This window comes from Octopus bimaculoides, chromosome 6, assembly GCF_046866305.1.
Source record: "Octopus bimaculoides isolate indiv1 chromosome 6, ASM4686630v1, whole genome shotgun sequence".
Lineage (NCBI taxonomy): Eukaryota > Metazoa > Mollusca > Cephalopoda > Octopoda > Octopodidae > Octopus > Octopus bimaculoides.
The window spans coordinates 68,198,453-68,225,895 of NC_142933.1; the positions used below are offsets into that span (position 1 = coordinate 68,198,453).

General features: G+C 33.6%; 1 protein-coding gene across 1 annotated transcript in view; it reads left to right on the forward strand.

Annotated features, from left to right (window-relative positions):
- Positions 1-27,443, forward strand: part of LOC106882176 (sodium/calcium exchanger 1) — a 307,427-nt gene that overhangs the window by 150,054 nt on the left and 129,930 nt on the right. The window lies entirely within an intron of this gene.

Consider the following 27,443-nt stretch of genomic DNA (forward strand, 5'->3'; position numbering starts at 1 on the left):
TGATATTTTCTGTATATCGACTTGCTTAACTTGCTTGTCCTTACACTCCTCTACCTGCTCAAGTTTAAATCTCTTGAGCACTATGAAGTGTATTCTATACAGAGAATACTTGTCTCTAATCTATATATATATATATATGTATATATATATAGACACATACACACACACACACATGTAAGAAGTGGGTACATGGCTGTATTCAGTTTGCATTCCAGTTGCGTAGTTTCAGGTTCAGTCCTACTGATTGGTACTTTAGGTTTGTGTCTTTAACAATAGACTCTGAGGTTGATGAAAGCCTTATAATGGATTTGCTAGATGGAAACTGAAATAAGTCTGTCACTTATGTGTGTGTGTGTGTTATGTTCTGTTACATGCTGATGTACATTTTTGGATAATGAATTTAAATTTTAACAAAAATTATATGATAAAATATATAAAATGCACAATAGCAATGCTTGATAAATGCTGTTTTGATGTATCACACAATGTTCCATTGTTTTAGTGTGGTCTATCTTCATACTACCCGTATTTGCAGCCAAGCTGTGCAGAAGATGGTAATTTTCACATATATAGATCAGAATTTTGTTGGCAGGCTATAGTTTGGTTTGAGTAGAATAGTTGCCTGTAGCATAGAAGCTTTTTTTTTTCTTTTTTTTCTCATCTGTTTTAATGAGATATTCAGTAGCTTGCATCCATGCCAACTTTATTTTGCTGTAAGAGTAAATGTAGATGATTGAAATCTTAAACTGATATTCTCATGTAAGCAGCCAAGATGTTACAACTGTGATTACTGCAATATAATTTTGTTTTTTAATTTTAAATTTGCTTTCTTTCTTACTAACATTTTTTCTCCCAGTTAGTATGAGATGGTTTTACTGTAATTTTTAATTTTTTAATTTTTATTTTTACATTTTTAATATTGCTAAAGTTATAGCTCTTACAGCTGGGTGCTTTTCCTGCTGGTTATCTCCTTTTAGTGAACCTGTCTGGTAATCAGACAAAATGAGGTGATATCAATAATCTAGCTTGTCATCTGGGGGACCAGTATAATATTGTTTTAGCTAGAAGATTTGGATGCATGACCATGTTTTCAGTACTCTTACTCTTTACTCTTTTACTTGTTTCAGTCATTTGACTGTGGCCATGCTGGAGCACCGCCTTTAGTTCGAACAAATCGGCCCCAGGACTTATTCTTTGGAAGCCTAGTTCTTATTCTATCGGTCTCTTTTGCCGAACCACTAAGTTACAGGGATGTAAACACACCAGCATCGGTTGTCAAGCGATGTTGGGGGAACAAACACAGACACACAAACATATACACACACACACACACACACACACACACACATATATATATACGAAGGGCTTCTTTCAGTTTCCGTCTACCAAATCCACTCACAAGGCTTTGGTCAATCCGAGGCTATAGTACAAGACACTTGCCCAAGGTGCCACGCAGTGGGACTGAACCCAGAACCATGTGGTTGGTAAGCAAGCTACTTACCACACAGCCACTCTCCCGCCTATTTTTAAATGTTTTGTACTGCCTTCCACATGTTTCAACAGCATTTCAATTTGGGGAGGGTAGGGATTAGTTTTAACAAGGCACATGGCCAAATTTTTGAGGAGAGTCAGAATCAGTGGCTGGAGTTGTACTTCTATATTACCAGGGCATATTTTTGACATCCCACTCCAAACAGGATAAATGACAAAGTTCATCTGAACCATAGTTGAATGAAAAACTAAGAAAACTTTAAAGAAATATTGATTTCCATATGATCCTGAAATGATAGGATTAAAAAATTTTTTTGTGGAATGTGATTAAGTAACATTCATGTTTCTGTTGAGAGCATTAGCAGCTTGAACAAGGTAAATTAGATTTAGATTCAACAAGAGGATTGCAGTAAGTTTGTGGATGTGGAGGAGTCCATGAATAAACCGCAAACCATAAGGCTTCGAATATTACTTTCAAGTGTTCTCACCAGTTTACATTATTTATAGCAAAAACCGCAGCAGAGGCATTCTTTGTTATGGAACTCATGCCATTGAATCAACTGCTAGTTCTTTTCAAGAACTGCACATTTAATGTGTGCGCATCTATGCTTTTATGTTAAAAATACATCAAACACAGCTGTCTACTTGAATGGATAGTTACACTTCATACTGAGTGACAGTTTCAGCATTGTGTGTGTGTGTTTGTGTGTGCGTGCGTTTGTGTGTGTGTAAGTGATTTTTTTTTGGCTATATGTATATTTACAAGTGTGTGTGTGTTTAAATGATCTTCTTTGATTATATGTATTTACAAATATGTGTATGCATGTGTACAAGTGATTTATTTCTTTATTATAATGCTTATCTTTGTTTTTCAAAATTTTCCATCAGAATTTCTATTGATATTTAATTTTTTCTGTGTGTGTGTGTGTGTGTGTGTGTGTGTGTGTGTGTGTGTGTGTGTGTGTGTGGACACATTTGCTCAACACATTCTTTTATAGTTAATTAAATTATTTGATTTTTGAAATGTGTTGCATATTCTGGTCACAACCCAGTCAAAACGACGTCAACCTACATTTTAGTTAGCCTTTTAAACTAATTTGCATAGCTAGATTGAAAAGCGAAATAAATAAATAAATAGAAAGTAAATGAAAACTTATTTTAAAGAAAATGGAAAGATAAAGGCAAAGCACGTGATCACTTTGTTGCTGTAATGGCTTTCTTTCCCATTTTGTTTCTTTAACTATTAGCTAAGGGTTAATGAAACTGCTTCCACAATTGGTAGCACATTCTTTTTTTCTCTAAGTATATTATGGGCTGATGATGAGGAATGTAAGAACTCAGTGTACAGCTTTGAAACATCAGTAATAAAATTAAAGGGTCTGGAGCATAGAATAATCGAATGTTAATAAATTGAGCATGAGTTGTTCTTACGTGTAATGTTATATAGCTGTAAAATTTATCCAGCAGGTGCAGGCAAGGCTTTGTGGTTAAGAAACTTGCTTTGCAACCATGTGGTTTCAGGTTCAGTTCTACTTCACAGCACCTTGGGCAAGTGTCTTCTTTTATAGCCCTGAACCGACCAATGCCTTGTGAGTGAATTTGTTGGATGAAAACTGTATGAAAGCCCATCGTATAAATTATATATATATATATATATGTGTGTGTGTGTTTATGTTTATCCCCACACTACTGCTTGACAAATGGTGTTGGTTTGTTTACTTGCCTATAACTTAGTGGTTTGGCAAATGACTGGTAGAATAAGTATCAAGCTTTGAAAGACATAAGTACTGGGGTTGATTTCTTCAGCTAAGCTCTGCATGGTCTCAGTCCAGTGACTGAAGCAAGTAAAAAATAAAAGGTAATGTATTCAGGTGAAACAGCATTGGTTGCCTGGGTATGAAAAATAAACAGATTATTATTATTATTATTATTATTATTATTATTATTATTATTATTATTATTATTTAAGGCGGTGAGCTGGCAGAATCAGTAGCATGCCAGGAGAATGCTTAGTGGTATTTCGTTCATCCTAACGTTCTGAGTTCAAATTCTGCCAAGGTCGACTTTGCCTTTCATCCTTTCAGGCTTGATAAATTAAGTATCAGGGAAACACTGGGATCGATGTAATCGACTAGTCTCTTCCCCGCAAATTTCAGGCCTTGTGCCTATAGTAGAAAGGATTACTATTATTATTGTTATGTTTTGAGTTCAAATTCCACCAAGATTGACTTTGCCTTTTCTTCTTTCAGGGTCGATAAATTAAGTACCAATCATGTACTGGGGTTGATGTAATCAACTATCCCCTCCCCCAAATTTAGGCCTTGTGCCTATTGCAGAAAGAATTGTTATTATCATTATTATTATTATTATTATTATTATTATTATTATTATCATTAAACTGGCAGAATCATTAACATGCCAGGCAAAATGCTTAGTGGCATTTCGTCTGTCTTTATGTTCTGAGTTCAAATTCTGCTGAGATCAGCTTTGCCTTTCCTCCTTTTGGGATCAATAAACTAGATACCAGTTGAGCAATGGGAGTGATATATTCAAACTTACCTACTCCCTGATATTACTGGCCTTGTGCCAGAAATTTAAATTATTATTAGTAGGTGAATAAAAGAACCATCACTGAGAAGTAGAAGATAGAAATAGGGACGATGTTGTTTGATTGTTTTTGTGATTGTATTAGCTGTCATAGTTACGATGACATGAGATGAGAGTGCAAAAAACAAAAGAAAAAAAAATGCTGATGATCTGCTGTTTGCTAGATACTTTCAGTGCCGAAAACCAACAGGTAGCCATTTTCTTTTAATGAACGTTTACTTTTGCTTATTATATGCAAAAACCTAAGTTGAAAGCCAGCGAGAGATGTAATGCAATTATTCTCAGAAAGGTGAGCAGCAGTCAACCCAAGGAGAATTAAAATCCTGTCTTAGCACTAACTGCAATACCTGTGACAGTTTGAAACAACCTATAGGTCAACATTCACTATATATCACAAAATTTACAGATAAGAAAGACATTGTAACCATAAGTACTCCACTGCTGCCATCTTCGTTAAGCATTCTTGTGATTGCCATAGTTAATGCTTCAATGACCACAATTCTGTAACAGTATCTATAAATATTCTTTGAAATATTACTTACTAGCACCTTTATAGCTGTCATTTACACATTAGATATCAATATTACTATTGTTTCTTATCATTAATCATTAACATAGTCTTATTATTATTATAATGATAGTTGCATGTTATGTTGTAAATGATGATTTTAAGCGTATTAATTATTCCAGATGTTTATGTTATAGTTTTAATATTTAGTTTAGAGCACAGATTTATTAGTTATTTAAAAGTAAGAAGCTAACCGCCATTTTGTGTATGCGCATGTTTCAGTGAAATTTTTCAATTTGCCATAAATAAAACATTACACATTTGCTTATTGATAATGCTTCATTTCTTTTTTTTAACTATTTATCAGATATACTGTAAGCCTGTAATTACTCTGTGTTAGTGTCTGACCAATAAAACCCTTGCGAGGAAGGGTTACAAGATTGATTTCCATTGTTTCTGATCATTGAATGTGTAGTGATGTTGATGGTGTTTGTGTGTGGCAATGCTTAACCCTTTAGCATTCAGATTTCTCTGTCAAATGTAATGCTTATTTATTCACATTGATTTGAATTAGTCATGCTTTACCATGTAGTTTTGAGAGATTTCAATGGTGTGATTGTTTATTTTTAGAGTAATATTGTAGGGTAAGTGTGAGAGGCGAGATCTGGCCAGTTTGAAGATAAAACAGATAGATTATTTTGGCCTGGTATGGCTGGTTTAAATGCCAAAGGATTAATGGTAGTGAATCTTCAGGAAGCTGAAAATATACAGAGCAGAAAATTGAGGATTTATACAGTAGACAACCACAAAAAAACAGCAAAACCTACAATCTAACAAGGGGCCCTTTACATTGCATGTGAGCAACCTCTTTTTAGAAGCAGACTTTCCTGGGATATGGCTTATTAGGTAGGTTGCACCACTAAAAAGAAATTCAAGGTCATTTTTTTATTATGCGTGACATTCAAAAAGTCCTGCAGGCCAAAGGTTACCCATGACTACTCTACATTATCACTTGACCACCTAGAAATAACAACCAAATCTCCCTCAAATAGCACTCTTGAGCCTCTATGTGGTCACTTGGCCTGTTAGAAATAGCAACCACATACCTTACATGCCATAACCTTTGTGTGATTAAAAAAATGCAAAGATTTGAAGAATAAAGATATCAGAATCAAAAGTATACAATTCTAATAAGCATAATACTTTTATTATTGATTACTGTTTGTCTATAATACTTAAGAGAATTATTTATAAAGTATAATGTCTCTCAGTGATACGGTTTAGCAACTTAAAAGTTATGTAATGGTATTGCTCTAATAAAGTTAAAACCCACTCCTCTGCAAATATCTGAATATGTCCTTTTTAATTCACTCTAACTGCTACTGGTTTTAATTATTTGCCAGAGCATATCAACATTATGTATGCACCTTAAAGGAGGGGTGGGGGTTAATAAAGTCACAAGAATGATTAACCGTAAGATGTTAATTAAATGCTGCTAATCCATTTGAAGCATTTTGTTCAACCATAACCATTTTGTTTCCCGAGGTAACTCAATACTGAATAATCGTTATTAATGTCATTAAAGACCTATCATTTATATATGTCAGGTAGCAATAATAAAAGTATTGTATAATTTTGTGTTTTGTTAAGGTTTTTTTTTATATATCAGTTCTTTACTTTTGCCTATGTTTAATTTAGTTGTGTAGTCTTAGGTTCACTGGATGGTCACGGTTGGAGTATCTTTAGTCATAGGCAAAGGTGCAGCTGTGTGGTTAAGAAGCTTGCTTTACAACCGCGTGGTTTTTGGTTCAGTCCCATTGCATGCCACCTTGGTCAAGTATCTTCTACAATAGCTCTGAGTTGACCATTGCCTTGTAAGTAAATTTGGTAGGCAGAAATTGTGTGGAAGGCTGTCTTGTGTGTGTGTGTGTGTGTATACATATATACATATATGTTTGTATATATATATATGTGTGTGTGAAAAGATATGTGTGTATGTATGTATGTGTGTACACACACACACACACGTGTCTTTGCATGTGCTCATCACCACCTCCAACTGTCAATTTAGTCACATAGAATGCATGCAAAAATGTTTGGCAGAATAATTAGCATGCTGGCATGCTTAGTGGCATTTTGTCTGTTTTTAAGTTCTGAGTTCATATTCTGTCAAGTTTAGCTTAGCCTTCCATCCTTTCAGGGTCAATAAAAAATTTACCAGTCAGGTATTGAGATTGATGTAATTAACTTATGCCCCACTTCTGAAACTGCTGGCCTTGTGCCAAAATTTGAAGCCAATACTTTGTAATGTTTTGGCATTCATCATTTCTATAAGTTATATCTATCCGTGTATGTATGTATCTATCTATCTATCTATCTATTTATCTATCTTCCTCTTTTCTTCCTTTTACAAATGTCTTTTTTAATTCCTATGGTAGCATGAGCAGAATAAGTTTTTCAAAATATGAAGTTCTTGTTGAAGAAATTGCTTTTACAGATGGATGCACTTTCTTCTGCTCAGCATCCAACTGTATAATGGAAAAGTAACCATGTAATAGCAATAGCATAGCTTGCTGTCAACCAGGTAGGTTGAAGTAAAAATTGAAAGTGTATTTGATCTGGGGCAATGTATATATGGCTATAGCAGAGTTTGAAATCACTGCCATTTAATTAGTTGACGAGTAACTTTAATCTCATTGTCATGTGAGGTATTTCATTCAGCCGTCTAATTCATCGAGAAAGGTATAGAACCTCTTTTTCTGAATCACTGACATGTATTTTTAAATATTTCACCTGTGGCTAATAATGCCCAATCTAGTGTCTTGAATTAATTAAATCTTTAAATTATTTTCACTCTGACACTAGTTAGTGAATGAAAAGAGGCAGAAAGAATAAATTATGAGACAAAACACCCAACTCACCGCACACACAAAGAAGAAAAACTAAAAAATTAAATTTAATTTGTTATTGTAATCTTGTTTGTAACCAAGTTTTGTTTTGTGATATTTAGATTTTTATGAAGACATTTATTGTTGGGAAGTATTGATTTCAAATTGGAAGAAAGCCAATTTTCTTGTGTGGTATGGGTGAGATCAAGGATGGTAGCTGGTTGATTTTATTTATAAAAAAAAATCACAGAATTAAAAGACTAAGTTGGAATTTCAACAACAGAATCACAAGGTTCACCTTCACCTAAGCTACATAATTTTCTTGTTTGGTATGGGTGAGGGCAGTGATGGTAGTTGTTTGAGTTTGTTGATATATTAACAGAAGAATTAAAAGACAAGATTGAAATTTGAATAGCAGAACTGCTGGTCTAAAACAAAACACTTTATCCTCATTGTTGAAAACTCTCAAGGGTCAAATATACAGGTTCCCATCATTTATTTTGCTCAGCTATCTTTAAATGGGATGAATGAAATAGTCTGCATTTTTTTAAAATATGTATTTCTTCTCTATACTTTATATTGTTATTAATATTCCTCATTCGTCAACTAAAATGCATCGATTTATAAATCTTTTTCTCATCTCAATTACATTGCTTTTGTTTGGATGCTATGGTGACAGTTTTTTGGTTGACCTGGTTAACCCATGAATGCATGGAAATATATCATAAAGAAAATGAAAATTACAAATAAAAAACAAAGAGAAAAAGAATGTTATCTTCTAATATTATAAACTACTGAGAAATTTCCTGTGCTGATTTGTGAGCAAGAAAATTAGTTATTAACTTGATAATGAAAAATTATAAAAAAAAAAAAGTAAGTATAAAAATTTGATCAGCAGTATCATATTCTCTTGAGAGAATTTTCAATGTTGGTGATTTCATGGAATAAGTAATATTTCTTGTTGCTAGAAAATGTATTAAATTAGAGATTTTGCAGAAATACATTTCCTTGCTCAGAGCAAGATCAGTACCTTTTGGTTAATTAATCTTTTCAGCTAGATTATTAAAATTAGTTCAAGTTTTATCAACCACTAATTCACTGAAATTGGTAACTCAAAACTAAAACCATAAGTACCAAACTATATATAATAAAGAATGTAGTTTTTGCAGTCTGCTGCTATTTAGCCATTTTATTTTACCACCTTAAGATTACAAAAAATATTGGTGTCATATGTAGAAGGAAGACCAGATGCCTTCCCCCCCCCCTTTGTTATTGATGTTGGATATAATTAGTTTATTTTTTCTTTTTACTTGCTTTGGTCCATTAAACTGCAGCCATGCTGGGGCACCACCTTGTGGAATTTTAACCAAATGAATCAACCTTTTTTTTAAGCTGTGTACTTATTCTATTGGTCTCTGTTGACTTATTTGATATCAGTTCAGAATGGAGGACAAAACTAATTGCTATAAGGCATTTTGTTTTGTTACATCATGATGAATTGTATGATGGGTATTAATTTGTATGTTCAGCTGAATTATCTGCTCTTGAATGAAGGCATAAGTGGCCAAGCAATCAATACACGTCTGTACCCATAACTCAATTTTTAGGCAGAATCAGCAAAACACAGTGTATCTTTCGAATTGTAGGTACAATTCATCCACAAGGCTTTCTATACAGTTTTTGTCTGTACTTTTTCACTTACAAGGTTGTAGGTTGGCTTCAGGTTATAGAAAACATTTGCCTTAGACAACCACAAAGTGGTATTGAGCCTAGAACCTTGTAGTTACAAAATGAACTTCTTAAACACTCAACTACACTGAGTGCACACACAAATATATTTGTATATACATGTATATGTACATCACCACCACCATCATCATCATCATTTAACATCCCTTTTTCCATGCTAGGACACACAGAATTTGTTGAGGCAGATTTTTCTACAGCTGGATGCTCTTCCTGTTGCCAACCCTCACCTGTTTCCAAAAAAGGTAATATTTTTCCATGGCCAGACATGTTTTCATGGAAACCTGGAAACAAACAACATTGCTTGTATGACAGTGATGCTCATTTACAACCATCACATGATGTCAAGACAAGGGAGCTTTCACACACACACACACACACACACACACACACACACAATAGGCTTTTCCAAGTTCTTTCTGCCAAATCCACTTACAAAGTTTTGGTTAGTCTGGGACTGTAGTAGGATACACTTGCCCAAGGTTCCACACGGTGGCACTGAATCTGAAATCCTATGGTTGGGAAATGATTTCTTAACCACATGGCCATGCCTATTCTTCATGCAATAATAGTGAAAGTAAATCCTTCGTAAATTCATGGCATCATGAGAAACGCAAAAAAAATCATTTGTAGTCTAATGTTTTATCACTCTAAAAGTCAAAAGACACATTGTAGTGAACATTTGTGACTAATTAAAGCAGAATAATAATTTCCATATATGGATAACTCTACTGTTTATCTGTTCTTAGGAGAAATTATAATATTCTTCTAGCTGCAAGGCATAGTATAATCTAACTAATAACACAGTAAAGCAGTAAGAGTTGTTCTTATGTAGGCCATCTGAACTCAGTAGCAGACAATTTCACTTCAAATAGCATTTGTATTTCTTTTGATCTTCGTTTATATTTTATACGGCATCCCCACCTTCCCAACCATCACCACCACTCCCACCACTTACCCCGCAGTGCAGTATGTGAGATGTGTCGAAGGTTAGGTATCATTGTTCTTCATTAGTGCATTGGTGTTTAGTTAAGTCACATCGATGAAAACGAAGAAGATGATGATGAAAATCACAGCAGAAGCAGTGCACAAGAATGGAAATTGATTCTATTGAAAAAGTTACTTTTACTTGAAATAGTCATACATGTAAAAGTGCAATAATATTGGGAGTTCCTTAGAAACAGAAATAAACCAAATTCAATACTCAGAAGAATTAAAGATATTATAAGAGTAATGCTATTGGCCATTAAGCTAATAGCATTTGAATGTTTTTATCCTTTCATTTACTGAGTTACATAAAGTGATTATCTTGAAACAAAATGATATTTGGTATTGTTTTCTTCAGTTTGTATAGAAATAACCTTTTAGTGAGGTGGGTCTGTAAGGCATTTCAATTTTTGGTTGGAGCCAATTCATTTCACTTCACTTACACTGTTAATTCCTTTAAGAAAGACATGAATGCCAAACAACCATATTTTCTTTGTTTACAAATTTGTGGTTTTTCTCCAGAGTAAGGCATCCAATTTTCTTGAATTCACGTAGAAATTTTCCTTTGAGGAATTCTATAATATTGTTATGTTTACTGTTTTACATTATTTTTAAAAAGGATATTTACTGTAGTTCTAAAAATGTTCATAATTACATTGTCAGTGACTTTCATCAAATACGGAGGGCAACTGCATAAAGAAGTGCTGGAGGGTACCTGTGGAAGGGGAAGTGGTGAGAAAGGATCCTTGGACACTTGGCCTCACTGAAGAAATGACAAGGCACCTGGAGATGTGGTGATTTGCTGTACTTGATAAGATGCGTCAGGCTAGGTAAAATCATTGTCCTCTACACATACAGGTTCATCCTTTCAGGTGCTGATGCTTCATAAAAGCACCCATGTCAGTGCTGTATGAATGCACCTGTGCTGGTGCTGCATAAACACACCTGTGCTAGTGACACATGAAAACCACTCAGCACACTCTGTTAAGTGGCTGGCATTAGAAATGGCATCCAGCTATAGAAGCCATACCACAACAGACAATTAGAGTCTGGACAGCTCCCAGCTAACCAGCTTCATGTCAAGCCATGCCAGCATGGAAAGCGGACACTAAACAATGATGTTGATGATGACTCATTTGACTCTACAATTTGAGGAATATTAATTTTTGAATAAACTCAGAGAAAAATATTTTGGCAAGAACCCTGCTACCCTATATGTTCCTTGTTCTGATTTAACCATTTGAGGATGTTAGAGAGTAATTATCGTATTTGCTTAGATCTTGATTTGAATTTTAAGAAATTAGAAACAAGTTTGAAGATTCCTGTAATTGAACTTGGTTGCCATACCCACTTTGTGGATAAAAAAGCCAAAAAAAAAAAAAAAAAACGACCTGATTGTGTGTGTGTCCCACCATCACCCCATTGGTATGTTAAAGCTGACTTCTAGATTAGATCATATGTTACATTCTGTAATGCAGAACATTGGATTAATGTGGCATTAAAATTTTTTATAAATTGATGAAATCTATCTAGCTAAATATATTCTATATATATATATATATATATATATATATATATAAAATTCATCAGGTGCAGGCTTGGCTGTGTGGTAAGACGTTTGCTTCCCAACTGTATGGTGCATTACCAGTGTGTGATACCTTGGGCAAGTGTCTTTACTATAGCCTTAGGTCAGCTGAAGTGAGTGGATTTGGTAAACAGAAACTGAAAGAAGCCTGTCGTGTGTGTGTGTGTGTGTGTGCGTGCACCATCCACTGCTACCACTTGGCAACCAGTGTTGGTATGCTTATGTCCCTGTAACTTAGCAGGCTTAAAAAAGAATGGGCAGTGATCGATCCATTTGATTAAAGTGCTTGAAGGCAGTGCCCCAGCATGGCTGCAGTCTAATGGCTGAAACAGGTAAAAGATATAAATTCAAGCTATTGGAATGACCTCAATGCACATGTTGATTATGAATATACCTGTTCTAACAAAGGTATAGACATTGATTACAAATCATGGGAAGAGAAAAACTGGCCAATTAGTGCAACAGTGTAATGACCTTCAGCTTAACAGCTGTGTTGATGATGTTATTTATCATTGAAATTACATTTATCAGAAAACTGATGAAATCATCAAATCTTTATAACTTACGTTCACTTGTGTAAATACTAACTCACCATGTTCACAAAGATTGAATGCAAATTTGAATCCAAGTGAATTATTTGAAATTTTATACTTTGATTTTTTTGTTTTTTTATAACAAAGCTTGGAGCTGTTGATATTGGTTTTTTACTTTAATGATGTCAGCATGCTACTTCCACCTGTTAATCCTGTTGTAATTATTTTGGATTATAATTGAGGTGAGTCTTTTGACCTTTATTGACCAAGCAAATATCTGGAAAGGTTTTTTTTTTGTTTTTTTTTTTTGTCATGGCTCATAATTGTACCCAATTTTTTATTCTTGATGTGGATAAGACGATAATAAAATGAATTGCTCCTCAGATTATATTATATTCTCTCCTTTTCTGGTGTTACTATGAATATTTCTTCCTTTGACAATTGGCTAAAGAAGGAAGTCAGTTCTATCAATACTAATTTTGTAATTTGCCTGTTGGCATTTTCCTCTCTCTTTTAGTTGCATAGCATTATTTATTTACCTTTATATTTTATTTATTTATTTTATTATTTTTTTTTTTTGTGTAACTCCACATCCAAGTAGGCCCCTTATCAGCTACTCCAGAGGATTGAGATAGGCTTTTCTGTAAAAGCCTATCATCGAGAAAGCTATTATTGATTTGTTATGGAGCCCAATTGACTGGCTGCAATGCTACAAATATTATTGACTTATATTACTTATTTAGCTATATCTCTCATCCGTACATTTAGTTTCTATTTTTCATTGTATTTGTTTGAATTTCTTTATTTAACATCGTCCTAGCACATGTGTGGATACTTCAACATCCATAGCTCTTTAGATATTTCTCAACTAATCAATTATCTGAAAATGGTTTAATACCACCTTTTTTAAAGGTAAACAGAAACTGAAAGAAGCCTGTCGTGTGTGTGTGTGTGTGTGTGTGTAATTACTTTGTAATTTGAGTACATGCTCCATTTTTTACCCTTCTTTGAGTTTTCTCAAAACAAACGTATGCTTAATTTTTCTGAGTGCCATTAATCTCTTGTGGCAGATTGCGATATTGTGTTTGTTGCAGAAAATTATCTTGTTTATAATACCTGTCTTGTTTCCTTCATCAAATTCTTCAGTTGCCTTTACCACTTCATATAAAATCAAAGAACTTTCACCTTGTATATTTTGTTCTAGCATTCTTCAGTTGCTTTTATTCCTTTTGAAAACTATGAACTCATCCAGTTCACATACTCTCACATCACTTTATTCACTGATTCGAATATACTATCCTCACTAGAGAGAAAGTTTAATCCTTAACTATTGTTTGATTTCTTTTTGTTGTTGCTTTTATACAAATATTTTGTTGTTGTATTTTGATATAAAATATATGAAGAATGACAAGAAGCAACAGTTTTGATATGTCAACACAGCTCTTAATCTTTGTTTCAACTCCCACACATACCATAGAATCTAAGCGTTGAAACTAAACAACTATCTACATCAATGCATCTGCTGGCAGCATGTTGTAATTTTAGATGAAAGAAAAAGAATTCTGCTCATAGAATATCTTCTCATGAAGCAACCTGTATTTTTGCATTTTAAAGAAAACCTACCAGCCCTGTGTAGATAAGGTAGTTAATGAAAACACTGTTTTCAATATCTGGTGTTAAAATAGAAAAATTGCTTGTATTGAATTTATTATTGAAATTATTTTTATTCAAAAGAGAGTACTTGTTTAAGTTTGATCCCATGTTTTCGAGTATACAAGTTGACATAGAATCTTACTATAATGGGCATTATGTCTATCTGTCTGTTTGTTCCCTCTTCACAGTCAAATGGATGGACCAATGGTCACGATGTTTTTCAGGATTACGAAGGAGCTAATCAGGAAGGTTTTTAGCAAAATAAAAAAAAAAATGTGAAAATGTATGATTATTTAGTGGATGTTGAGTTTTGTATTGATAAATCACCTTTGATTTTTTTTTTTTTGTTAAAATTTCGGCGACGAGGATCGACTCTGGATCTCCCACCCCATATAGTTCGTGAATTTAGAGGGTTTAGATTTGCGATACTGTCCCTTTATTTCCCATTATAGATGGGCAGATTTGCTATCTTACTATAATGTGTGTTATATCCATTTGTCTGTCCATCTCTTTGGTTCCTCTTCACAGCCAGACAGCTAGATCGATGGTTATGATATTTTTGGGGATTACAAAGACGGTCGTCAGGAAAGTTTTTAGAATTTAAAAATCAGAAAGTATAATTATTCCGTGGATAATGATTTTTGAATTGATAAACCACCTTCACATTTTTATGAAAAATTCACCGACCATGAGTAACTCTGCATTTTCATCGTATAGTTCGTTGCTCCATTGTAGATACGAAGGGGGTCACAAGGATGGTTAATAGTGAAAATAAAATGGAAAAAGTGTGTTATATATAGCATATGTGATCATTTAGTGGTTATTGAAGTGTGTCAGTCTTGAGCAGGACTCAAAATGGTTAATCAGGGCAGCTGTTGTTTACATCTCAGCTTTATCAATCAAAATAACCCATAGTACCAGAACATCCAGACATTATTTGCATAGAACAATGAGAAGTAAGTCTTAGTTTGATTTTTTTGCAACCCTAAAGATTCCGCTTGCACATTCACAGCAAACAAGGCACAAGGCCAGACTTTAGATCGTGTAGGTGTATTTTTACCCACTCCATTGTTTACACATAGCCAGTTATACATCAGTATGAGTAGAGCAACAGACTCCAGTAATTTGAAAATTAGTGTTGACCAAACAGAAAATATCATCTACAAAGAAGTTTTGCAATTATATTGATATTATTGAAAGGAATACGATTCATAATTTAAATAAGGAAATTTATGAAATTTGAATGTATAAGAGTATAAACAAGTGTAAAATAGTGTAAACAACCGAAGTAAAAGTATAGCTAAATAACATTATTTTCTTAATACTTTTTAAGTAGGCAGCTACCTATGGCAGATTTGAACTCAGATGTATGAAATGCCACTGAACGTTTTGTCCTGCATACTAATGATTCTAGCAGCTCATCACCTTAATAATAATTATAATGATGATAATAATAATCAAACAACTATGGAGGTAGTAAATCATCTTTCTTTGTACTGAGAAGTTGATGGGTCAGTAAAATTGTTTTTAGAACTATGCTTACCACAGTCTCGTCATTTTCTTCCAATATATCTTTTCTGCAATAGCAAACCAAAAATTCCAGCTTTCCTCATCCACTTCCTTTTTCAATTACAGTTGATTGGCATTTAAAAAAAAAAGTTTTTGTTCATTCTGAAATGGCACACATGCAAGGAAGATACATACATACTTACATAACCACACATATAGATGTGTATATATTTGTATGTGTGTATATGTATGTATATCTATATATGTATACATGTGTGTGTGTGTGTGTGTGTGTGTGTGCAATTAAGATTTCCTTTTGTTATTTTAAAACATTCTGAAACAAGAAATTTTAGTTTCCAGTTGGCATTTTAGGTAAAAGTATTTCTTTTATTAAACAGATTTTATTTTTTTTTTTAATGGCAATGTTAATAAAGTGTTTCAGTTATTGTTTTCTTAACATCTTGTGTGTCAAAGTCTTAGGGTAGCCCATCCATCACTGCTCTTGTTTCTTCAGTTCAGGTGTTTAAATCTCTAACTGTTGACAGTGTTAGAACATATTAAATTACCTATGCATTAGATCCTGTATCTTAATTGTGCTATGTGTCTTTCAGAATCTGTTAACCTCCTCCAAGTGCTTTATGAGTGATGTTATTTGGAAAGAACATCAGGAGCTGAAATAGCAACAAAGCTTTCGTTTTTGTTTTTTTTTTTCTTGTTGATGCTTCTCTCTTCTCCTCTAACTAAACATGTTATCTGCTGGCTACCAGGTGTTTTTCAGCTGGGATTATATAATGAAATAATTTTAGATTAGAAGTAACAGTTTTCTTTCAAGATCTATTCAGGATTCCTACCACCTATTTATCTAGAACTGTTGCCTAACAAAGCTTAGGAAAAAAAAAAAGACATTCTTGAATCATTCTATTATCAGTTTTCTTTTTAGAATCTGAGGCTTTTTAAGTAGAGACACGAAAATAACAGTTGAATAAGTGGTTTGTAGTTCAAGTGACATCTGTTTCACCAGTATTGTTTTTCAAGGTATCAAATGTCCTTTGGTTGCTGTGATTTCATTAAGTATTACATTTCATCATCATCATCATTTTACATCCACTTTTCTATGCTTCATGGGTCAGGCAGAAGTTTTTTTGGTGAATTTCTTATGGCCTGACGCTCTTCCTGTCACCTACCCTCACTTGCTGGTAAAGTAATATTTCTCCATAACCAGACACGTTTTCATAGAAAATTAAGAAGAGGATGCTGCTTGCATGATAGTGACATTTGTTTACAACTATCACTCACATATATATAATGAGCTTTTTTCAGTTTCTGTCTACCATATCTACTCACCTGCTTTGTTCAACCCGAAGCTAAAGTAGAAGACACTTGCTCAAGGTGTTATGCAGTTGGAATGAACCTGGAACCATGTGGTTGGGTACCAAACTTCTTACCACACAGCCATATCTTTAATCATTTGGAATGTCTTACCCATTATTTACCTGAAGACATTTTTGAAGTCTGATATCTAAAACCCCTCTTGTTTGGTGGAATTCTTTACTAAGTAGCTGTAAATTTGATAGTATTTGTTAAGTATAGGCTCTCTTAACATATCAAGCCAAAAATAATTTTTAATCAGTTAAAATTACACCTCCATTGAGAAGAAATATTATTAGTGCTAATGGTAAAAGAAAGTGAAACAGAAGACTCTGGGTTTTAAGTTGATTAAAAATCAAATAGAATAACTTGCTAACCAGTAAATTGTGCATAGCGGGTGAGTAAGTGTTTGGAAATTTGATTGGGATTTAGTTATGCTGTTTGTTGTTATTTCAATCCACTTAATTTTTTTATAACCACATTCCTAATAAAACAGTATGCGAATTTCTATTAATTTTGAGGGGATTTAGTAAATTAATCAATTTCTACAGTTATTTCTGGTTAATGCTGGCGTTTAGAACATAAAAGGATTTTATGTAAAATTGTGTTGGAAAATTCTTTTATTTTTTTACTTGTTTCATTCATTTGACTGCAACCATGCTGGGGCACCACCTTGAAGAATTTTAGTTGAATGTATTGACTCCAACACTTTTTATTTTTCAAGCCTTATGCTTACTCTGTCAGTCTCTTTTGTCAAACCACCAAGTTATGGGGATGGTAACACACTAACACTGGTTGTCAAGTTGTGGGGGATAAACGTCTTGGGCATCTATGTGGCACCTTGGGCAAGTGTCTTCTACTATAGTCTCAGGCTGCCCAAAGCCTTGTGAGAGGATTTGGTAAACAGAAACTGAAAGCCCATTGTATATATGTGTGTGTGTTTGAGTGTGTGGGTATGTCTGTGTTTGAACCCCACTACTGCTTGAGAACTGGTGTTGGTATGTTTATGTCCCTGTAACTTAGTTGTTTGACAAAAGAGATCAATGAAATAAGCACCAAGCTTTAAAAAAAGTAGGGGTCTATTTGTTTGACTAAAATTCTTCAGGGCAATGGCCCAGCATGACCACACTCTCTTCACAGATACAAGTAAAAGGTAAAAGATAGATATAAAAATATGAATAAGAGAAAATAGTTTCAGCAGACAAGCTTTATTGCATAATACTACTATTGTTTCATCACTACTTTACTAACAGGTTATTGCCAAAACATTAATATATGAAATATAAAATAACACATCGTGTCATTTTTATTATTCCAGTAATACTGGTCTGTTATGAATCTTCAGATATCAACACAAAAAGAGCCTTCTCAGTGAGAATTCTATTCCATAGGCTATATGCTTAGGTCTTCCTTGAACAGCTTTTTATTCCTACATTACAAACTGTTTGATTTAATCAAAGATCATCTCTGAATTGACACATACAAATCCAACAGCAACAACTACAACAAATGTTTCAAAGCTTGTTCCTCTGCTAGAATAGGGATAACCCTGTTAATCTCATGAGAATATTCTGTCCAGCAGTTTTCTTTTTTTGAGGTATTTTACTGCTGATTGTCTCTCCTGTTACCAATCATTTAATTGTTTCTTATGGCATGCTTTAAGGTGACGTACCTATTTTAAAGCCAAGGTACATATAGAAATAAATTGACAATGAGAGAAGAGAGAGTTAATGACATTTGACTTTGTATTCATTAATCTGAACCAGAAAAGGGAAAGAGGCCCACGGACGAGACTCAGAGCACGTATCTATCATTTTCTGGGTAACTGAATTACCTTATTGCACACTACAGAATGCCTGATTATTCTTTGTTAATGGTGTGTGTGAGTGTGTGTGTGTGTAATAAGTTAAAGAAACTTGCTGAAATGTAAAATAATGTACTTTTAGTGACAACAATATTTTAGATATGGATTCAATTTTTTTGTCTATAACATTGATATGACACCAGGTCAAGGTAACATTGCATTAATGGTCAGAATTGGATTCCACTATTTTATCAGGACTGCAATTCAACATTTCCATATAATTGGTTGCATTTAAAGTAGATTATTAGCTCTGCTTTTACATTAGAATTTTTCTACTCCTTTTAGTTTTCTTTCATTTTTCTTTTTTTTTTCTTTTGGTTTCTGTTGCAATTATTATTTTTTTTTTTTACATTTGCCTTTAGTGTTGACATATTGAATATGCATAAACGTTGTCAAATGCCTTCCACATTTTTGTATTTATACGCGTATTATTTTTGCTTTTTATTTTTTACAATTTAATACCGTACATCAAGCTTGAGTAAAGCTAGTGATACTTTCAGTTCTGGCGTTTACTTATGGAAACTAAGCTAAACTATCATTTCGAAGTAATAATTGCACAGCAGTTCAGTTGCTGCAAAGTTGGATGTTTGGACCTGCTGGCTACATTTAAAGCTGTTTTTTTATTTATCTTTTCTTTTCCCATTTTCTTTCTTTTCCTTCTTTATCTGTGTTTTTTTTTTTCTCTTTCTTTCTTCCTTTTCGGTATTGAGTTTTTATATTCAATTTAGAAGATGAAATAGAAAAAATTTGTTCAGATAATAGAAGCACAGCATGGTTTATTTTTTTCTGAAGGTTTAAGGAAATTTCTCAGAGTTAAAGTACTGCATTGTATGAAATACACCAAGAAAAGAAAAAAAAAAAAAATTGGAAAAATAGCTAAGAAAATTTACTGAGTATAATAATATTAATAGATGTAATATTTTATCTCAAAAGAGAAGGAAAATAATAACCTATCTAATTTTACATTATTCTACAGTATTTTTGGTAAATTTTTGAATAATTCTCTGAGATATTATTTCAAATATTGCCTTTTTTAAATGCATAAAAATAACTTAGTAGTAATAATAATGATAATGATAAGAAGAACAAAGATAAGAAAGATATTGTTCAACTAGATATTAAAAAGCCAATTTTGTTGGGTGGCGAGTGTAGTTAACTAAATCAACACTTGTACTTAATTTGACTTTTATCTTTTGTAATATGATATAATAGATATTTGCTCTATCATTTACCCCACCTTCATTGGTGTGTGTATGTGTGTGTGTGCAAGCATGGCTGTGTGGTTGAGAAGTTTGCTTCAGAACCATGTGGTTTTGGTGATTCAAGTGAATGAAACCTTGGACTAGTGTTTTCTTCTATCATAACCTTATACTGAATAATGCCTTCATCATCATCATCACTTGACATCCATGTTCCATGCTGGCAGGAGCTGGTAAGGCAAGGGGTGGGGGCACACCAGTCTCTATTGTCTGTTCCGGAATGGTTTCTATGGGAGGATGTCCTTCTCGATGCAACCATTTTACAGAGTGTACTGTCAACTTTTTATGTGGCACTAGCACCAGCTCTTTTAACATGGCCTTCATTATTATCATCAGCATCAGCATTATTCAATGTCTATTTCCCATACTGGCATGGATTATATGGTCTGATGGGAGCTGACAAACCAGAGGACTATGCCAAGCTCAAATGTCTGCTTCAGCATGATTTCTGTATCTGGATGTCTTTCCTAACGTTATATCCTTGTTAGTGAAATATCATATTTGTAATCTGTGCAAAGATTGCCCAACATGTGTGTGTGTATGTGTGTGTGCATGCGTGCGCTGAATTGCTTTAGTAATGAACTTAGTGGATCTAAGTCAGAATATAACTGTCTGTCGATATTTGTTTTCACTTGTGTCCACTCATCATCATAATTTTGTATCTGCTTCTTTTATTCCATGCTTTGCATGGGTTGGACATGGCTTAGCAGAGTGATATTCTCCAGCCAGATGCCCATCCTAAAACCAGTCATTATTTGTTTTGCAAGTAAGGTATTTTCATTCCATTTGTCTTCACACATTGACCATGCTAAAACCACTGAGTTACATGGCATATTGTTTATAGGAAACATAAAGAAGTGCAGTTTCAACTCAGTGTCAATGTGAAGATACAAGGGAACATAAGCATGTGCATGCAAGCACACAAACACACATACACACACACACATGCACACAGGCACTTTCATTCTCAAAACCAGTCACATTTGACTTACATTGTAAGGTGGTTGGCATTAGGAAGCGCATCCAGCCATAGAGAACATACCAAAGCTGATACTGGAGCTCAATGCAGCCCTGGATCCTGTCAAACCATCCAGCTAATGTTGGCCTTGAAAATAAACATTAAACGATGATGATGGTGGTGATGATGAAGGCATTGGTTGGCCCGAGGCTATTGTAGAAGATGCTTCCTCAAGGTGCCACTCAGTAGGATGGAACCTGGAACCACGAAGCAAACTTTGCAACTAATTTGCTTCATATACTCTTGAAAGCATTGTGTGACCATGTAGTACTGTAGTAATCAGGAATGCTGTTAGCCATTCCACCATTCCAGGTTTATAATCTATCTGCCACTTCTTAAATTTTTTCTTTGATGTTGCTTCATCTACCTTTGAAAATAAAGCTTTTGCTTGTATTGTCCGAATTCTGTTGTTGAAAGTTTCATATTGACATTTATTCTTTATTGAGATTTAATCCCTTGTTAATTAAGATAGAAACTTTATTACAGAAATGAATCGGCCCAACATTTTATTATTATTATTATTGTTATTATTATTATCGTTGTTGTTTTTGTTGTTGTTGCTAAAGGTGATGAGCTGGCAGAATTGTTAGTACTGGACAAAATGCTTTGCTGAATTTATTTTGGCTTTTTACATTCTGAGTTCAGGGATGATGAAATAAAGTTTGAGCTAGTACTGGAGTTGGTGGTATCAACCTCCCTTCAGAATTATTGGTATTGTGCCTAAGTTAGAAATAATAATGATGATAATAATAATAATAATCCTTTCTACTAGAGGCACAAGGCCTCAAATTTGGTGGGCAGGGACTAGTTGATTATATCGACCCCAGTGTTTCACTGGTACTTAATTTATTGATCCCGAAAGGTTCAAAGGCAAGTCAACCTCTGCGGAATTTGAACTCAATAATATTATGTAATATGAAAGCTGAAATTAATTATAGTATTCTGAAATTTCTGAAACAACAATTCTGTGATGTTAAATTACTTCAGTTTAACTTATTGTAAATACAGAAAAAATTATGCTGGTCTGGAAGTAATATGCTTCAGGACCTAATTACTATTGCATATTAGTATTTACTAGTATGCTTTAGTAACTGGGTCCTGAAGATTCACAATGACTGAATAGATAAAGTATTGAGCTGTGCCCTTGTGAATTTCTGTGATTTTGTCTTGTTTCTGCCCATGTATTACTATTATGTAGCTCTGTGAGTAAAGTACTGAATCAACTCTTGTGGCCCTACTGCTGCTGGAAAGTGAGAAAGACATTTAATCATGGATCACAAAGCTTGCCACTTATGTGGATGTGTTTTTTCTCTCTCCTTTCTTTCTTTATCTTGAGTGTGATTGTGTCTAATGAATATTCCATCCCAGAAATGTGAATAGTACTCAAGTATCAGATACATTTTGTAAAGAAGTATCAACTATTCAAGGCTGAAGTTTTACAAGTTCTGAAAAATACTAGACATTTGTTAATAAATTTTTACCTATCTGAAGGGTATAGGGTTATCGTATCTGAAGGGTATAGGGTTGTCGTGTCTGAAGGGTGCAGGGTTGTCGTGTCTGAAGGGTGCAGGGTTGTCGTGTCTGAAGGGTGCAGGGTTGTCGTGTCTGAAGGGTGCAGGGTTGTCGTGTCTGAAGGGTGCAGGGTTGTCGTGTCTGAAGGGTGCAGGGTTGTCGTGTCTGAAGGGTGCAGGGTCGTCGTGTCTGATGGGTGCAGGGTCGTCGTGTTTGATGGGTGCAGGGTCGTCGTGTCTGATGGGTGCAGGGTCGTCGTGTCTGATGGGTGCAGGGTCGTCGTGTCTGATGGGTGCAGGGTCGTCCGGTCTGAAGGGATTGGGTTGATGAAAGTGCTTGGTGTCTGTGAGGGAATCATTTGTAAGTAATAGTTATGCTTATCATGAGATAGTAATGCTCAAAATTTTACCTTTTTTACTTTTTGCATGAGATTAGTTACCATTCTTCTTAATTTTAAAAATATTTAAAAATTAAAACATATATTCTATATTAACTGGAATAGTTAAAGAGTTAAGTGCTTGAGGGTTTAAATTTCGTTTACTGAAACTTGGTTTATGATTGCAATATTTTTATGTGTAAAAGAGAGGACTCGTAAATATTTCTTTATTTTCTATATCTTTTTATCATTAATTACCAGCTTAATGATGATGAAGGTTTTATCTATCATTCAGTGTAGTATATAGGACTCTAATTAATTAAGAAATGAAGGAAAAGTACTAATTACAGGAGCCTCTAGGCATATCTCTAGTTTTAATTGCGAAAAAACATCTGAGCAAAGTTTTTCCTGAAGATAATATATTTTTCATAGAATATTCTATCTGACACATGGAAGGTAAATAAAAGTAACGGTATAATTTACTCTTACTACCAAAGAGGTTTCCTATCCATGAATTAAAACTTCTTCATTGGCTTTTGACGACTATAAAGTATTCATGATATATAGAGTCTTCCAGCCTTTCAATATTAATCTGAGTGTGAGGCAGAAAGCTGGCAGAATCATCACTGCACTGGGCAAAATACTTAGTGGCATTTCTTCTGTCTTTACATTCTGATTTCAGATATTGCCGGGGTAGACTTTGCCTTTCATCCTTTCAAGTTTGATAAATTTAGTACCAGCTGAGCATTTGAAACCAATATTGAACTGTGTAGCTACATTACTGATACTCTTATAGTTATCTTTTCTCTTCCATGCTTTTGTTATTCTAATTTCAAAGCAATTTATGAAATAATGTCTACAGTATTATAAATTAGATTTTCTTGTCATATTTATATGCAATCATTTAAAATTTTATTTTATATGTATTTTTTGTTTTTTGTATACATTTGTCTTATTTCATTGTTTCTGCTCTAATGACATTAGTTATACATAAGCATTTCACATTATCCAATTGCTCATGTCTACATAAATTTATTAGACAGATATCAAGATATCATTGCACCTGATTGTTTTGATTGCAAATTACTCAGGAACAGTTAATTGATTCCAAATGTCATTACTAGTTATCTCTACCAAATGTTTCAACTGTTTAATTGTTCATGCATTCAAGTGTAATTAGAGAATTTAATGCTAAGATTCAAGTTGCTATGCTTCTTCAACTTGTATATTACTCCATTGAAGGTCACTGATCTAAACTAAAGACATTCCATCTATTGATATACCAGTGTTTCCTTTCTGTTTTCATTTTCTCTCTGTACAAATTCTTGTCTTATTCAGCTTTTCTTTCACCACCTTCAACTTCATTATAGTAATCATTTTTCATTTTAATTGTCTCAGATTATTAGAAAAAAATCTAAATACTTAGATGGCTTGGTATAAATTTTTTATTACATTTATAAAAATTATATATTTCATGGTTCTCTGTAAACTTCTGACCATCTTATACTTTTCAAAATAATCCTAGGATTTTCACAGGTACTGCTAGCTATTAGTATTTCTGTTATTATGAGTACTTTATGCTCTATATTTTAGGTTATCAATGTTTTAGATAATGGGGTTATTTATACTTCATGAATGAAGAGATTGCAGTATTATGTTGTTTTTGGTCTTTTTCTATCATAAGACCGTCTACATGTTCACATCTGCATACAGGTCACTTTGATATGGATCTTTATTCCTTTCTTATAACGTATTTTATTTATTTGCACTCTCACACTCCTGCTCTCTTCCACACTTGCTCTCTCTCTCTCTCCCTCTCTCTCTCTCTTTCTCTCTCTCTCTCTCTCTCTCTCTCTCTCTCTCTCTCTGACTTCTCTACAGCAAAACACCTGCTTCTGTCCCTTTGTTACATTCTAACCTCACACGTTTGGCTCAAGGCCACCTTCTCCAAAACCTTGCTTCTCAAAGGATTTTTGTCTTGCGAGTTACTTGGTGACCCCACCAGTGCTGGTCCCATGTAAAAAGCATCTGGTCCACACTGTAAAGTGGTTGGTGTTTGGAATGGTATCCAGCTGTAAAAATCATGCCAAAGCAGATCTTGCCAGTGCTGGTACCACGTAAAAAGTATTCGGTCTACTGTGTAAGGTGGTTGGTGTTAGGGAATCCAGCCATGAAAGCCATACAAAAGCAGAAGTGAAGCCTGGTGCAATCTTTTGGTTTGCCAGCTCCTGTCAAACCATCCAACCAATGCCAGCATGGAAAGCAGATATTAAATGATGATGAGGAAATCTTATAAATGGGGAAATATTTGACTTATTTACTTTTTGTTTGTAACTATATAACTTTTCAGCTAAACAATTCGGTGCTGGTGCCATCCATCGGATACTGAACTTCCATGTAATTTTCATTTTTAATGATACTAATCAACTCTCCTCCTACCCCACCCCACCCCCACACACACTTATGTATATATGAAAAGAGCCAAAATTAAGTATTTGAAATCTTATAACTATAAGAAATTGTCACAGATGTAAATGACAGAACACCTAATATCAATACTATTAATTTATTAAAAAATTAAGTATATTTGTCAAAATGTTATACAAATGTACATTGTTAAGTTAGGATTAATGTACCGAAATATTTAATATTAGCATTCAAACTGGGCCATATCCAGCAAACATGTTCTACCCGTTTTATGTTCAGACTAGACAGATCCAGCCACTCATACCTACCCAACAATATCGTTTTAAAAATAAACAATCACATCAATGAAATCTCTAGACTATAAGATAATGCATGATTAATTGAAAACAATTTGAATAAATAAGCATTAGATTTGACAAAGTAATCTGAATGACAAAGGATTAATCAATTAGAATTACACTTGTAATGAAGAACAAGAGTCATTAATTATCTTTGATGACTCTTACCATAAAAAGCGAGGTAAGCAACTCTGAAATTCACAAGAATTTAAAATTGAAGCATGTTGCTTGTTGTATTTGTGGGTAACAATAGCTTTCTAATATATTTTCAACTGGTTGTTAAAAATGTTGTGTGAAATAAACTACCATCTATAGAGTATCAGAGAGCATTGACTTATGTTGTTTTAACCTTCCCAGCATCACTAATTTAATTTGATTTTTGTTTAGATAATTCTATCATTAATTTCTTTGCAATATTTTGTATGTATTGTCAGATTGTATAGCTATTGAAAAGGTTCTATTTTTAAAAGAAAGTTTACAAAATAAAACAAAACAAAATAATAGTAATAATAACAATAATAAAATTCTTATCTAAAGCTCTATTTACATCTTATGAATATATCATGTTTTATCTCATGTTTCCTAAGTTTCATTCTATTATCAAACTCACATTTTTGCAACACATTTTATTGATTTGATCTGGATACTGTGTTTGTATAACACTTCTAGTTATCACTTCTAAAAGAAAATGTTATCATAACAATCCTTTGGTCTAGGAACAGCCAACCCTCTTCCTTTCCAAAGTTCCAAGTCAGAACAATTACCTAGTATTGTTGGCAGTACTAAATCATCTGTGCCAATCCCTTTTTTTTTCTCTCTCTCTTTCTCTCTTTTTATTATATACATGGAAATGATTTAAAGGCTTATATGTATTGATTCTTTGTAGACATTTTTTGCAAACTGTTATTGACACACTGCTAGATTGTTCTGATGAAGTATGCACTATCAAAGTGTTCAGTTTACAAATGGCACCACCTTTGGTACAGCTGACAATAATGCTAGATTATAAAAATGCAGATTACGTATTTGCCATAAAATGGCTATACAAATATATATATTTAATGCACACACACACACACACACACACACACAGCTGTTTGGCTAGGAACCTTGGTTCCCAACCATGTGGTCTAGGGTTCAGTCTCACTGTACAGCAGCTTGGGCAAGTGTCTTCTATAGCCCTGGGACAACCAAAGCCTTGTGAGTGGATTTGTTTGATGGAAACTGAATGAAGTTCATTATACACAAACACGCATTATATATATATATATATATATATATATATATATATATATATAATATATATACTGTTGCTATTATGTTAAACTGTCATGTGTCCCAATTTGGCCAAATGAGTTTTTTACAATATTTATTTTTGCTTGCAATAACCTATTCTTTTGGTCAAACTATCACATCTCCAGCTGCTTCAGATGCTAAAAGATATCAAAAATTGTCAAAGTGTAGTACAATGATTTTGCTATAGAATGGTGAAACTATTCTTTCATTTTCTAAAAAAGCAACATTTTGGACTTACACTTTTGCATATTAGCAATGATATATATATATATATATATATATGTCAGTAAATAGTGGGGTTGTGTTAACCGCATGTGGAGAAATAATAGGAAAATGAAAAATAATAATACGGCAGAATGCTAAACTGAAAGCATATTTTAATATAGATTTCTAACCGGCTTTCATTGCATGGTAAATTTTCAAGAGGAGGGAGAATGAAAATGTGTTTTACATAAAAGTAAAAAATGAAAAAAATAAT